Below are 14,121 nucleotides of genomic sequence, written 5' to 3'. Positions count from 1 at the left end.
GTGGTAGTGATGTCGGCCGAGGGAAATATTTTATGGCCCGCCGGCGGCGGCTGCGGCAAACTTTTTTCATTCCGGCGACATACAGCATTTCGGGCGTCAATGCCTTATGTATGTATGGCGCGCGATTGAAAATTGAATATTCATACGCACGGCCGGCAGCTTTCTGCGCGCACCGGCACAATAAATTTTGTGACCGTTTTGGGGGATACGAACCCTAGCTGCCAAGTACGGCCCTCAATAATTCAACACTGGCTAGATTCCCACTTCGATTTGCTGATGCTGGGGGTGCAGTCGGAGAGCGGCTCGATCTTTTCTTTATTTGGAAAAGTGCACACGCGACAAGCACCTGCGGGAGTAAAGCGCTTTTTCAAACTGCTCTCCGAACCGATTTATTGAAGGTGCGATTTTATATTTACAAGAAAATCATTATTTGAATGAAAACGTGATTTTCCTCAATGTTTAAGAAGATTCTCTAAAATTTAAATAAATTTAGGAACAAAATAAATTTGATGCTCAAATTGAAGCATAAAAATTAAAGAGAAAATCTCTTAGCAAAAGCCATTTTTCAAATACTACAGAAATTTATATAAAAATATCAGAAAAATCTTTGTAAAGGAAAAAAGACCAAAAGAGTCAGGTTTAATTTAATTTGATCTTACACAGTTGGCTAAAATCTATTGTCATTTAATGATATTTACAAACAAACATACTTTTCAACCATGTATTGATATTATTTGGTGATGAAAGAAGGCGTGGTTGTTATATCATTAAAAATGAGAAAAAAGAGCAATTTCGGAAGGGACAAACAAAATTATTATAATGAAGGGGCGTGCCTGACTGCAAAAGTGGGATTTATTGCTTGAAAGCACGCAGGTACACACGCATGCAGCATGTAAATAATGCGAGGGGAAAATGTAGAAAGGAATGAAAAACGCAAATGGTAAATTAAATAATTCACCGTTTAAACGTCTGAAAGTGCTCGGAGAAGTTTCATCCAATTTGTGGGAAGTGGGAACGGCTGAACTAATTATGCTTAAATTAAGAGTTCACAAAAAGAAATTTTAAGCGAAAAGAAATAAAAACTGGATATTTTTACTTTTTTTAATTAAATAATTTTAAAATATATTTTTCAAAATATTTAAAATGAAAATAATTATTTAATTCAAGCTGATGATTTTTATTTTTTTTTAAATTTGAGAAGTTAGAATTTAATGTTAAATTGCTTTGTCTTATTTAAAAATCAGTGCTGCCAGGATATCGGAATTGAATGGTTTGGTGTCGACAGTAATTTTGTAATTTGCGTTGCGTGTCCAATGGCGGGCGCAAATCCATGCATTTCCAGTAAACCCAATCATTATTTACAATTTTCATAACACAGACATTATACCAGGAATTTCAATTCGAGGAGAACGGCTCGTGCGTTATTATTTTGTTATTATAACTAAACAAACTCTCACTCTCGCTCAGCAATTCAAGCTTTTGTATTTGTGCACATACAATGGCGGCGCACAAACGAACGGCCTGAATTATTATTTCTGGAACGGGCATGGCGTGTTTGTACCTTTGGGGATCAAAGCGGACACATATGAGTACCCATACATTCACGCACTTTGTGTTTGTACGGATATTCTGGCCGACGCTGAATAAATGATGTCGGAGAATGCCAGCGGCCGCCGACTCTTTAGATCCGCTGTGTTGATATTTCGTTTGGATTTATTTTCGGTAGGCATGAAATTTCCAAGGGGGAGAACAATTTATTGCGGGTAGAAACGCACATTTGTTGCTAAATTCCTCCGATAGGACGGTTTTCAGTCTTACAAACCGAGTGGAGAATTTTAGAATTTGCTTCAAATAGAAATTTGTAAATTCAAATTTTTCTGAAATTTAATTAACAAATTCAATTCTCAAAGTAGATTAATAAAATAGTAACAAAAATTGAGCAAATTTACTCTAAATATAAATTTAATTATTAATTACTAATCACTGACTGAAAAAAACCAATTTTTTAATATTTTTTAATTGATTCCAAAATTTTCTTACAATTAGCAACAAACTTTTGTATTTTTTTTAATCATTCTGATCGTAAATATGTGACAAAAGAATAAATAACGAATATTACTTCCAAAACTTTCAAAATTTTTTAGAACTTTAGAAGTAACTTTAATTCTCTTTTTCCAAATTATTATTTGACATAAATTATTTTATTTTTTTTCCTATAAAAAAATCGTTTTAAAAAAAAATGCTGGCGACTTTTTTTCCTCCACATGACGTGACACTTATTGTTCCATGAACAATGCCAACGCACCGCGTCACGCATGCAGTTTTAATTAAGTGCGAAAATGACGAAAAAATAATCTAAATGTAAATTTCGGCCAGGCCGGCCGGTGCCAATTAAAATTTGAAACAAAACGCATTACACCCGCGGCCTGTTTGCCGGATAAAAACTTTGCTCGTAAATTTATTTAATCACCCTCGGGAGGGTTGCATAATAAAATGCATGCAGTGCCCGGCGTGAATATTCTGGTTTTCTCTCTGGCAATGCGGCGTATTTATTAGTGCGGGGGACACATGTGTAGGTGTAATAATAGGTAGCACGGCCAGCGCTCGAGTTGGACCATTAGTGCGAATGCAGGCGCCGAGTGTGATAAACATCTGTATGCACCACTTTTTTTCGCTGCTTTTTTACGACGTCGCCGCATATTTAATGCTAATTGCATTGTGTAGTCGGCGCTGTAAATTATACCATGCCAGGTGTGCAGTGCGAGACCAGATTCATTTGCATTAATGAACCGCCCGCGCCACACCACCGTGTTTCACTCCATTTCGCAAAATTCATCTCAAATCACAACGGCCGGTGATCAAATTTTGCTCACGGCCGTTTGTGGAAAATCGAGTGGACTTTATGCGAATTTGGTGGCGCAACAGGCTTGTGCAAATTCTGGATGGCTTTCAATCATATCAAACTACATTGAAAATATTGTAATAGAATTATTTTAACTATTTAATTGGATAAATATTCTCGAGTTGTCTTACAGAAAAAAAAAACAAAAACTGACCATACATATGAATAATTATCGGAATTACAAGATTTTGCTTGAATTTAAGAATTCTAAAACGTGACAATTGAATAATTGTAAATGATTTTAAATTCAAATCAACACAACACTTGTACTTGAAAACTCAATTCATTTTCAAAGCGCATCTGTTTTCCTAAATATTTACTAACGTCAGTTTCAAATTTAAATGTATTCAAATAAAAATAACATCTTGCCTTAAATAATTAATTTGGAAAAATAAATAAATAAGAAAAAACATTCCATGTCTTTGATTCATTAAAAATAAATAAAAATTAAACAAGTTATTTCTTAAAATTGAAAATTTCATTTAATTAATATATCTCAAAATCTTTTCATGTGATAAATTTTTGCACAAATATTTTATGTTGGAACGTTTCTGACTCTTTAATTTAAACTCCCTCGATTTTAATATTGAACAAAAATAAATTCTGAAGGTAAATGTCTAATTTTACAGCAATGAAGCCTGAAATCTTATTTCCTTCTTTTGTATTTAATTAAGATTATAAAACTGCTGAAGTATGAAATCATTTCAGAGCGGGTTGCGTGCCTCCTCCCATTGTTCTCGAATCTGAACAATATGCAAAATGAGGTTTACCAGCTCGAGGCGCATTTCTTGTGAAAATAAACAGTGGCGTGTTGGATTAAAAGGGCCGGTAAACAAGCGGCTTTACGCGCCGATTTAACTTCAATTTGCATCAGCACGATGTGATTGCAACTCAAAGAGAGAGAAAGAGCGAAAAGGCTCTCTCGGATTTACGGCCCAAGTGTGTGTGGCTAAGAGGGGTTTGAATATTTTATCGGACCTTTTTCTTGGCCCGGCACCGTGCGCGGCGGCACAGACTTTAAATGCTGCTTTTATTCGAGCGACTTCCTTGGTTCGGGCGCTTCATTTTAAATTAACCAGGCGCACCGCCGTACCTTGGCTGTGTCGTTTTAAAAGGCGGCGAAAAAAGCCTCCTGGGTAACATGTGCCGGCGACAAAAAAGCTCGCAAATGCACCAGTTGGCGCCCACTGCTTTTTTTTGCGGTTTTTCCCAAAAGATGCGGGAAAAAAATTAGGCCTGCAAATTTCGTTCTTTCTATAATACGAAACGCATGAGATAAAGTTCATTTTTATTGATCATTATGTTTAATTAAAAAAATAATAGAAGTGGAAAAATATTGAGAAAAAATTAAACATTTTCTTACGTGTCTGCTATAAAATCTTCTCTTATTCAATGAGAAATTAAGCGTTAATTAAACTGAAACTATCAAAGAAAACTTCAAGCCCGGAAAATTAATTTTTATATCAAAGTTTCAAGTTTCAATAAGAAATCACTCATCCTAAACAGCAGAATTAAATTTCTGTCCTGAGAAATAATTTTGTTCTAGTTGAAAAACTTGTACGAATTTCTAACTAAAAAATTAGATTAAGAAAAAATCTCTCTCAAAAACGTTTTAAAATCTAAACAAAAACATTATTTGTTTGTTAAATTCTCTCTTAGTTCTTAAAACATCAACGATTTTCAACTTTTGTGATACTTGGATGAAGGAAAGTTTGTTGTTCTCTCATGCATGACAATCCAAATGAGAGAAAAAATTCACCCGGAAATTCAAAGAACAAACTCGCACAGCAGAGCTCGCCAAATATTCTCGGCTTTTCCAGCTCTTCTGCTGCGCAGAGGAAGAACCGACTCGTTGTTTTTCTGCCTCGGAAGCATAAAATTATCTGAACGTACGTCAGCTAATTTTGGCAAACATCCATTGCGGGGCGAAATTCGCCAAAGCTGGTGCTACTTTTTGCCAGATAGTCGGCGGGGCGGCAGCGGCTTTTCCTCAGAGACATTTTGGGGAGCCGCCGCCGCCAGTGCCGCTGCTGATGTACCGACTGCCGTGCATTGCGCAACCACACTGCGGCATTCCTTATTCGATTTGATTAGAGCAAACACTCACAATGTCTGGACCAGATGAATTTACATATATTATCAGTTGATATCCATTTCATTATTTTTGAATTCATAGCAAAGTAATTCCAATTAAAAAAAATGATGTTCTCAGAAATCAATAATTAATTTATATTTTATCTTTTTAGTGTCCAAATAATCAAAATCCTTGAGTTTTTTCAGCTTTGATTAAGATCAGAAAGTGGCTAAAATTTGAAAAATAAAAACTAGAATTAAAAGATTTGAATAGGCTAAAAAATCTTAAATATGGAAAAAAGTTGCCAAAATACCGGTTTGATAGTTGAATTTATTGTTAAGACATATTTTCACTTGCAGAGGGTTATAATTTTTAGAGCTTTTGGATTACTTTCCTTGCAGATGAAGATCAGCCTTTAAAAAATGAAGGCAATCGGTCTTACTGCATAATAAATGCAAAACTTTTTATGTAAATATGCAACAGTTAGCATGTGTGAAAATCAAACCTCAACTTTTCACCAGCTTGCATTATTTATTTATAGTTTTTATGTGTATCTTTTGATACTCTTTTCCGCCGGGAGCGCTTGAAAATCTCCTCCGCGAAATGCTGCAGCTGCTTTGGCGTTTGAGGCTGAATAGTTGCGAAATGAATTCGACGAGTGCCTCTGCAACTACTCTCGACCGAAAAGTTGCAGGTTCTCTCCACCCCAACTCCTCCGGCGAAACCGTCCTCAAGGAGTAAAGTTGCTGCTGGAGAGCGAAAAATTTCCGCAGTGCTAAAATCGCCGCCTTTCATCTTTCGGCCGCGCAAAGTTGGCAACCAACCGTCCAGCAAACTATTCCACTCGTCGTCCACCACTAGAGGCGGTTTTGCTCTCAAAGGGAGCAGGACAAAAACGAGCGAAATATAATGACAAAAGCGAACTTCACAGGAAGGTGGCCACTGAGGTCACCTTTCATAAATTTGACAAATAATGCTGATGAAACATTGAAAAAAACATTGTGCTTGCGGAATAAGTAAATATATTTTTATTTGCAATTATATTAAATTTAGTTTTATTCAATATGTTTTAATTACTTTAGTTAAATTAATAATTCAAATTAAAACTGTAACTTAAAAAAAATATTGATACTTTTATGTTGTTTACCAATTCCTTTTATTTTTTCATGTACACAAAATATCAAAGTTAAAATTTTGTTTAATTGCAAGATTTAGATTTTAATTGTTTTTAAATTAATGTCATTTATTCTACATTAATAGACAATTAATTAATTATTAAGGAAGCTTAGAGAGTCTTTGAAAATGAAATGGAAGAAGTAAATGTTTAATTTAAATTGAATCTGATTAAAGAAAAAAAAACAATATCAATGAATCTTGTATATAATGTAATTTTTTTAAGGAGTATTAAAAAGAATATTCAATTTACAGTTCAAAACACAATGGTAAAGGGAATTTTAGTTCCAAAATAAAAATAATTTTAAATTTGATCAACCTTGAGAGTTATGCAACCACTTTCACGCTCAATTGAAGAAAACCTCATTAAATATGCAGCGAGACCCGTGCGTCCGTCGTCGCTGATTAAGACACGAAGTTGTGCCGTTTCGCATATCAAAATCCGCACTTACTCAATCCAATACATGGCCCATCTCTCACCTGAGAGATAATCTTTTTTCCTGCCCGCGAAACGTCATTGTCTGTTGCTCACGAGAGAAAGAAAGAGATATTTTAATAACAGCACAAGCCATGCGTGATGACTATAATAGGTCAAGTTGTGTGTTTCACTCATTCGTCCCACGGAGCAGAGGACGCGATGCAGTGACGCACGCCGGGCACACATGCGGAAGATTCTCTTCTCCGACTTTCGAAAAGTCACTGAAGGTTGCATTAATATTTTTTTCTGCAAATTTTCGAGCGGAATCAAAATGCTATTTGGAGTGCAGATAATTTGATGGCAGAGTGAGAGTGTTATCATGACCTTGCCAAGGGTGGAGCTCGTTAGCCAGTTTGGCCGCGTTCATTTTTCAAATGGCCGACAAATGAGAGACTGTCTTTCAACGCGCGTGCCTAGCGTGGCAGCTCAGTTTCGGGCCTTTCGAATGAAAAATTATGGGAAATTACACTAATTTTGTGGAATTTTGCAAGTTTGCAGTAAAATTCGAAATTAAAAGCTATATTTATTTTTATAAATTGCTAAGAAATTCCGAACTAAAATATTTCTTATAATTTCCTCTCCATTCAATGAAAATTTTCAAATGTTTAAATCAGTAGCTCACACAAAATTGTTAGAAAAAAATAGTAAAATTTTTATCAATGCATCGATCACTTTGAATTCTCTGCCAAAATACATCAACCATAAATTCAATGAATGCAACATTACAAATTCGATCATTTTTTAGATTGGGAAATGCAAAAAAAAAAAAAAAATAACAATATATCAAAACCTAAACATTTTTTTTTCTTCCTTTTACCAATAATTATTGGGGGAGAATTTAACTGTTGTTTTATCATTTTCAATTATTGAATTCAATTAATTCATTTACCCAATAATTAAATTCAAAAAAATTATTACTGACCAAACCTATTTTTCTCAACACAAGCCATAAACAAAAGAGAGCTTCTGTTCTAAAATTATTGTCGAATGTCGTGTGATCATTTTACTAACAATAAGTGTATTCATCTCTACTTGTCAAAAATTAAAAAAAAAGTGACTTGAATATATACAAACAGCTACACCTCCCATTATTCAAATTATTTGCATTTTTAATGATTATTTTCCACTTGCCACGTTAAAATAAATTAGGCCCTCTCATTTTTAAACTTATTTTTAATCACATTCCGATTTTTTTCGTCCACTCGAATGATGACAAATAAATGGAAAACATTATCCGTTTTATAAAAGCAGCAAAACTTTTTTTGCTATTTTCAATGATGAAAATGATAAAAACTTTTCACTCTTTCAATCTGATAGCCTGAATCAATTTTTCAGTCTGGGGAGCATTATTATTGGGGTATTTTGTTGTCACTTTTTGCATCACACTCTGCTGCCTTCGGCTCGTTCAGCTCAATGGCCCTCGACGATAATTATCAGTCGCCCGGCTACCCCTGTACAGAGCTTCGGGTTGTAAATAAGAACGCGTGTCGGCGAAAAATAAGCGCGGCATCTGCAACTTGGTCCATAAAATAAGCACTAACAGTGCCTTTTAATGAGACGAGTTTGCCCATTAGGCGAATGAATGTGTGGCGAAAAGCTCGTTTGAAATAATTTTGCAGCAGCCGTCGACCAATAGATATTTTCCTGCAGCCTCGTGTGCGAAAAATAAATTTTTATATTATGTACATGCTGATGCCGGAGAGGAATTGAAAGGGAAAAAAACGCGAAGAGAGCAAAAGGGTTTCAGCGGAATGAAGAGGTCGTTATTGTTTTGTCGTCTGGCGCTTCTAGGAAAATGATAAAAGAGCAAACAAAGAAACCCGTCGCCGTCTGCAAATGAAAAATGGTCCTGTGAGGAGGCGGACGACTGTGCTGGTTGATTGTTTTCGCTTTGATATTTTGGCTCAAGACTAAATTCAGGGACGTGAATATGAAGACTGAGGATATCAGCAAGAGAATCTGCTGAAATTAAAAAGAAAGATCCATCAAAATTAAAGAGGGCGTTCAAGATTGGATTTTGTATGTTATTTCAAAAATTTTTGTAGAGAAAAATTATTAGATTTCCCATTTTAGATAACATGATTATTTTGTGCTTATTAATTTAGAAAAAAATTTATTTTAAAATTCTAGAGACTTTCATTGATATTGTATTTTAATTTGTTAAAAATGCAATACAAATCTGTATATTTCTTTAGTTATTATTCCCAAAGTTGAAAGAGTTATCATAAAATTTAATGAAACGAGAAACGATATTTTTATTGAAATAAGATTCAATAAACACAAAGAAAACTCTCCCTTGAAAGGACAAATGTTTATCAAGCAATTCGGAAACCAATTTCATTTCTCTTCATTTTTCTCCATCAAACAAAAAGCAAACGTGCGAGATCTGCTTTTGTTTCAAGAGATGGGCGAAATTGCGTTTGGAACACGTGTTTCAAATGCGTTTACACACTCGCGCAGATAAACTAGAGAGATAGAAATAATGGCCAAATGGACCAGGGAGCGGATGGGATCGCGTGCTTGCCGTCCGTCCCAATGTAAATGTTTTGATTTCATTTCGTGCTCTGCTGCTTCACTATTTGTGTGGGTGATTATGGGAGCGGGTGTAGTTTTTGGTGCAATTGTTATTCTGATCCACTAGAACAAAACCTATATATAACCATCATAATAAGAGAAAAGCAAATAAAATAAATAATCAAAAATTCAAATACGATATAAAATTCTTTTAGCTTTGATTCGCGGCTTGAGGCAAAATAAGCTAATATTTTTGTCGTTTTCTTTGCATTTATCCAGTTTTAGTTACTGACAAGAATGTAGCAAAATTTTTTAGAAAAAATAAATTATTAAATAACTTGAACTCGTCAATTTTTCAATGGTTTTTATAAACGTTTAATTGCTCGACATTGGCTTTACGATTTTTTTTTTGATTTTATTTGCCAAGAATTGTTGTATTTTCTTTCATTTTCCAGCAAACAATTTAAAAGTGAGAAAAAAAATTAATTTTTTTTCGTGTTTTGGTGTTTTTTTCTACGATAAAAGACGGTTTAGATCATTTCTTTTCTCTTCCGTTTCATTTTAAATTTGGATTTTTCCTAATCTTTCAAGACTAGAGCTCATTTGAAGGCTTTATTATCTGAGCAGCAGTAAAAATTTGATAACTATCATTAAGGATGTTCATTTTGTTACGAACAATTTGAATTAAACTTTGTCAATGCCAGCATTATTTTGAAATAATTTTCAGCTGTTTTGAATTGTACCTATTTATAAATTTAAAATATAAAACAAGGTGTTTGCATTTGTATTTTTCACCCTTCCCTTGAACAATGAATAAAAACTTGCAGAGATTTGTATTTTTTCATCATCTCAAAACCTCATGCATTCACTACAAAGCACTTTTCTTTTGGCTTTTGTCGTCCCCATCTCGCGCAGCAGCTGCAGCAGTTGCACATTTTCGAGACAATTCTCATACACGATACCTATGTATGCGTAAAGAACATTCAAATGCAAACTTTTTTCATGCTTTTTCCTCCACTCTCCAGCGAAAAGGCATGCGAGAGAAAAGAAAGCGCAGAGGGTTGGCGCGGCTGCACGAAAAAAAAAGCAGAAGCAGCATCTCATAATAATATGGAGTGGATAACTTTTCCCCTGTGCATGCTAAAGCAGTAGCACATCGTTGGTTGCAGAATAATAATACATTCAAGTACTCGGGGCTTATTCGGGGCCGCCTTGTTACTAATTCAAGCTAATGCCGCCGCCACCGCCGCCGCTTCCTTCTTCTTTTCCCACACGCGCTGCGCTGGGGGACCTTTATTGCCGAGAGAGAGAGAGAGAGAGAGAGAGAGAGAGAGAGAGAGAGAGAGAGAGAGAGAGAAGAGAAAAGAGCTCAGGTGCCCGTTCACGAAATATTAGCTTCCTCCCTTTGCTCCCCAACAGGATAATACCACTCATAATCCGATATGCGCGCCGACTGCTCGAATTTAAATCTGAAGATTTGGCTTTCGTGGGTTTTGCCAAATTTGAAACATTTTATTTGATCAATGACGACACTGGCTTTTCATAAATCTGAAAACGTTACTTCAAAGTACTTTAAATTTTTGATTTCAAGTTAAACTGAAGACAAAAAGTACAATTCGTAATGAAATCAATTTTTATTGAAAAAAAATATTTAATTGAACTATGAAATTAAAATAAATACATAAATAGCATTTCAAACATTTCCTGATATTTTGCGTATTTCATAAGCAATAAATGTGCAACACAATTCGCAACTAAATCAAGAATATTTTAAATGGAAAAACGCAAGAAATTGGTGTATAAATTATTTTTGTTGCAATTAAAAATAAAAAAAGTTTTTTTTTCAACGTTTTCCATTATTTCTAGCTTACAGATTTCCCCATTCAGAGAGCACTTGGCTTTGTTCCTTTGGTTGAGTCGGTTTGATTCACTTTTCGGATTGAATTACCCTGCGCGAAACTTTCCGTGAAAGCCGGTAAAGTTAGTTTCGAGTTGACCATTTTGCGTGCGTATACAAAAGGGGTGTTTGGCGCCAAAGCAACAGATGCAGCCGGAAAAGTGAGCGGCGATTTAAATTTAATGCTCTAAACTGGCTGCTTTTGTTTGGAAGGAAGTGCGTTTTAAACGCGAGACGGATTTCATTAAAGGCACGGCAGATTAACGCTGGTGCTGCGGCAAGACGAGAGAGGAGAAAGAGATAATTGAACAGCTGCGTTCCGCGACAATTTATCATTGTCTCTCCTGCGTTGTTCGTTACGTGCCAGTGTTTAATTTTAATTGGAGAATTATGAAGGCAGAGTAAAAGGGAAAGGGAAGTGGCGACGCTAAGGTAAATGACAGAGGAGGGACGTGTCTGTTTAGAAATTTTGCCAATTTGTTTTGTTTTAATTAATTATTGGAATAATTAGAACATTCTATGCAATATAAGAAAAATATAACAGCTTAATGCATCACATTTATATTAATTTATAATCTAAAAGATACAATTTCCACAAAGCTGCTCAAAGCTAGGCCTAATAATTCCAATTTCATGTTGCGTTCACATTTGAACAAAACGTTCTGAAAATATATTTGTATATTTAAAAAAAATAATACATATATAGCAAAAAGACTTTGATACCATTATTAGAAAATAAATTAACCATTAACTAATTAAATGGTGTCAAATCAAAATATAATACAATAATTTATATAAAAAATAAAAAAATAATTAATTTATCTCACTAATTTAAAAGGAGAGACTAAATTAACGTTAAAATATTTTATTTTCAATTAAAATTTACCTTCTTTTTTTTAGTATTTTGTTTTTCGTCAGTGCAAATAAATTTTGTCTTTGTAGAGCGGTTCATTTGACTTCGTTTCCAGTCCTTCCTGTTCCTCATGCTTTGTCTTTTCGGCGCAACTCGGGCCCCCAAGGCGTGCATCAAAGAAACTTGGCAATATTATCTCCCTCTCCGCAAATTTGCTCCACAGATAAACGCCGCACACAAACTGCCACCGCCGGCTGAGTTACGCGCGCACCGATAGACTCGAAAGTTTGCAGAGATGCAAATGAGAGTGGTCGTCGGTCGGACAGCCGCCGAGTGAAATGCAGACAGACGTGCACCCTTATCTGGCCGCTTGTGTTTGACGGTGGACGAAATTTATATAAATTTATCGACGAGCGCTTCCTGTGGGCAACGCTCTTTACTTATGCAACCACCCCAGGGCTTTATTACGAGAAACCGCTTTTGGCTTTGCGCCGGTGGATGCTGCATTATGACTCTTTAACCAGGGAAGACAAACCGACCACTGCTATGGTTACGAGTGTCTTATTCAGGAGGAACACAAAGCATGTGAAATACCAACGTCAGTCTCTCCATAAATTTGCAAAACTTTGAGTGAAATTTGAATTTTGAGGCAATTTGCATGTCTGTTGCAAAAATCTTGGGCTTAAGAAATGTCTTTTAAGTTGAAAATTGAAGTACATAAAGAGCTAAAATTAAATAAAGAAATTTTCAATTTAATTTTGTTCTAAAATTTTAAATTTACAACGGTGACAGCATTGATTTTTTAATAATAATTTACTTTTTAATTCAGTTTTGAATTTGTTACAAGAACAGCGATAGACAAAATAAAAATTGCGCACACAATATTAATTGAGAAATCAAAATTTAACCTCCATTTTTACATATTCTTTTAGAGCCAAATTTCAAAAATTATAATTCCGTGAAATTAGTGGAGAATTTTTATGGGCTTAATATCGACGATCTAATTATAACTGCCTTTGATCATTCTGCAAACTCTCTCAAGCGTAAATAATTAACACTCGTGTCCAATCTCTAATCTGGCTCGGCAGAAGTGTGGGCGGAATCTGATCCGCTTGGAATAATTATCGCCATGCTCAATAATTATTTATGCAACAGATATATTTTTCTCTCTTCCTCTCTTTGATAATTACACCATCGAGTTGTTTTCGCTTTGTATCGATGGTTGTTGGAATGTTGGTAATCCTACCTACACAGTGCACGCCGCTTTTCTGAGTTGAATGTCGAGAGTTGTGTAGGATTTCGATGGAAAGAGAGGAGGCGAGTCACTTTGTGTAGATTGATGAATGGATCGGATTAACAGAGAGGATTATGATTGAGAAACTACTTTTGTTTTGTATACCTTATCCGTCTGATCAATCGAGCTTGCGCCTGAATCGTTCAATTTAAAAAAAAAATACCAATAATTAAAACAGTTAAATTTAATTGATTTTTTTTTAAATATTAAGTTTGAAAAAAAAATTGTTTTTTTATAAGTAATTATTTTTAAGCTGCTAAATACTGATTTTTTAGGTCAAACAATATAATTTTACCAAACGCACAATAAAGTGTCTGTAATTAAGATTGGTCGATCTTGACACCGAAATTAGCTGCGCACCCAGCAGCGCGAAAAGGTCAAGGTTGGCCCAATTTTCAGGTTCACCGCCTGTCAGCCGCGAGAACCTTTCTTTCTGAACGCCTCCTTGGATTCGGTTTCGTCAGAATTAAAATAAATTCATTACAGAAGAAAGAAACTTTCGTGCAATGAGGAATAATCAAAATCTCGCTCCCACATGCGGCGGCGAAAAAGAGGAAAGGAGTCGAGAGAACGACTGGCCACCGGGGGCAGCGCTCGCTCTCTTTTCAGCACCATAGCGCGTTTCGTGCAACCCACTCCGGCTCAATAAAATGAAAATGCGGGTTTGTTCGGAGAGCACCAACCTGGTTTGCCCACATGCTGATGCTTCTGTTTCATAATTTTAAATTTAAAATGTAAGAAATTTTAAAATAATTAATATATGCAACTCAATTATAATTGTCTTTAAAAAATTCCTAAAATGTTATAAAAATTTGGTAATATTTTTTTTTAATTTTCAACCCGTAAAAGAGTATATAATTAATTTCCAATTTTTAAAAGAAACGAGTACAATAAAATGTTTTTATGTTTTTCCAATTAAAAATAAATTTTGTTAAT

At 34.9% G+C, this 14,121-nt stretch overlaps 1 protein-coding gene across 5 annotated transcripts in view; it reads right to left on the bottom strand.

Annotated features, from left to right (window-relative positions):
- The window catches only part of LOC132199740 (uncharacterized protein CG43867), a 142,370-nt gene that overhangs the window by 127,521 nt on the left and 728 nt on the right, over positions 1–14,121 (bottom strand). The window lies entirely within an intron of this gene.

The sequence above is a fragment of the Neocloeon triangulifer genome, unplaced genomic scaffold (genome assembly GCF_031216515.1).
Source record: "Neocloeon triangulifer isolate White Clay Creek 2 clone unplaced genomic scaffold, ASM3121651v1 ptg000014l, whole genome shotgun sequence".
Taxonomy (NCBI): Eukaryota; Metazoa; Arthropoda; class Insecta; order Ephemeroptera; family Baetidae; genus Neocloeon; species Neocloeon triangulifer.
This window is presented reverse-complemented; position numbering and strand designations above follow the sequence as displayed.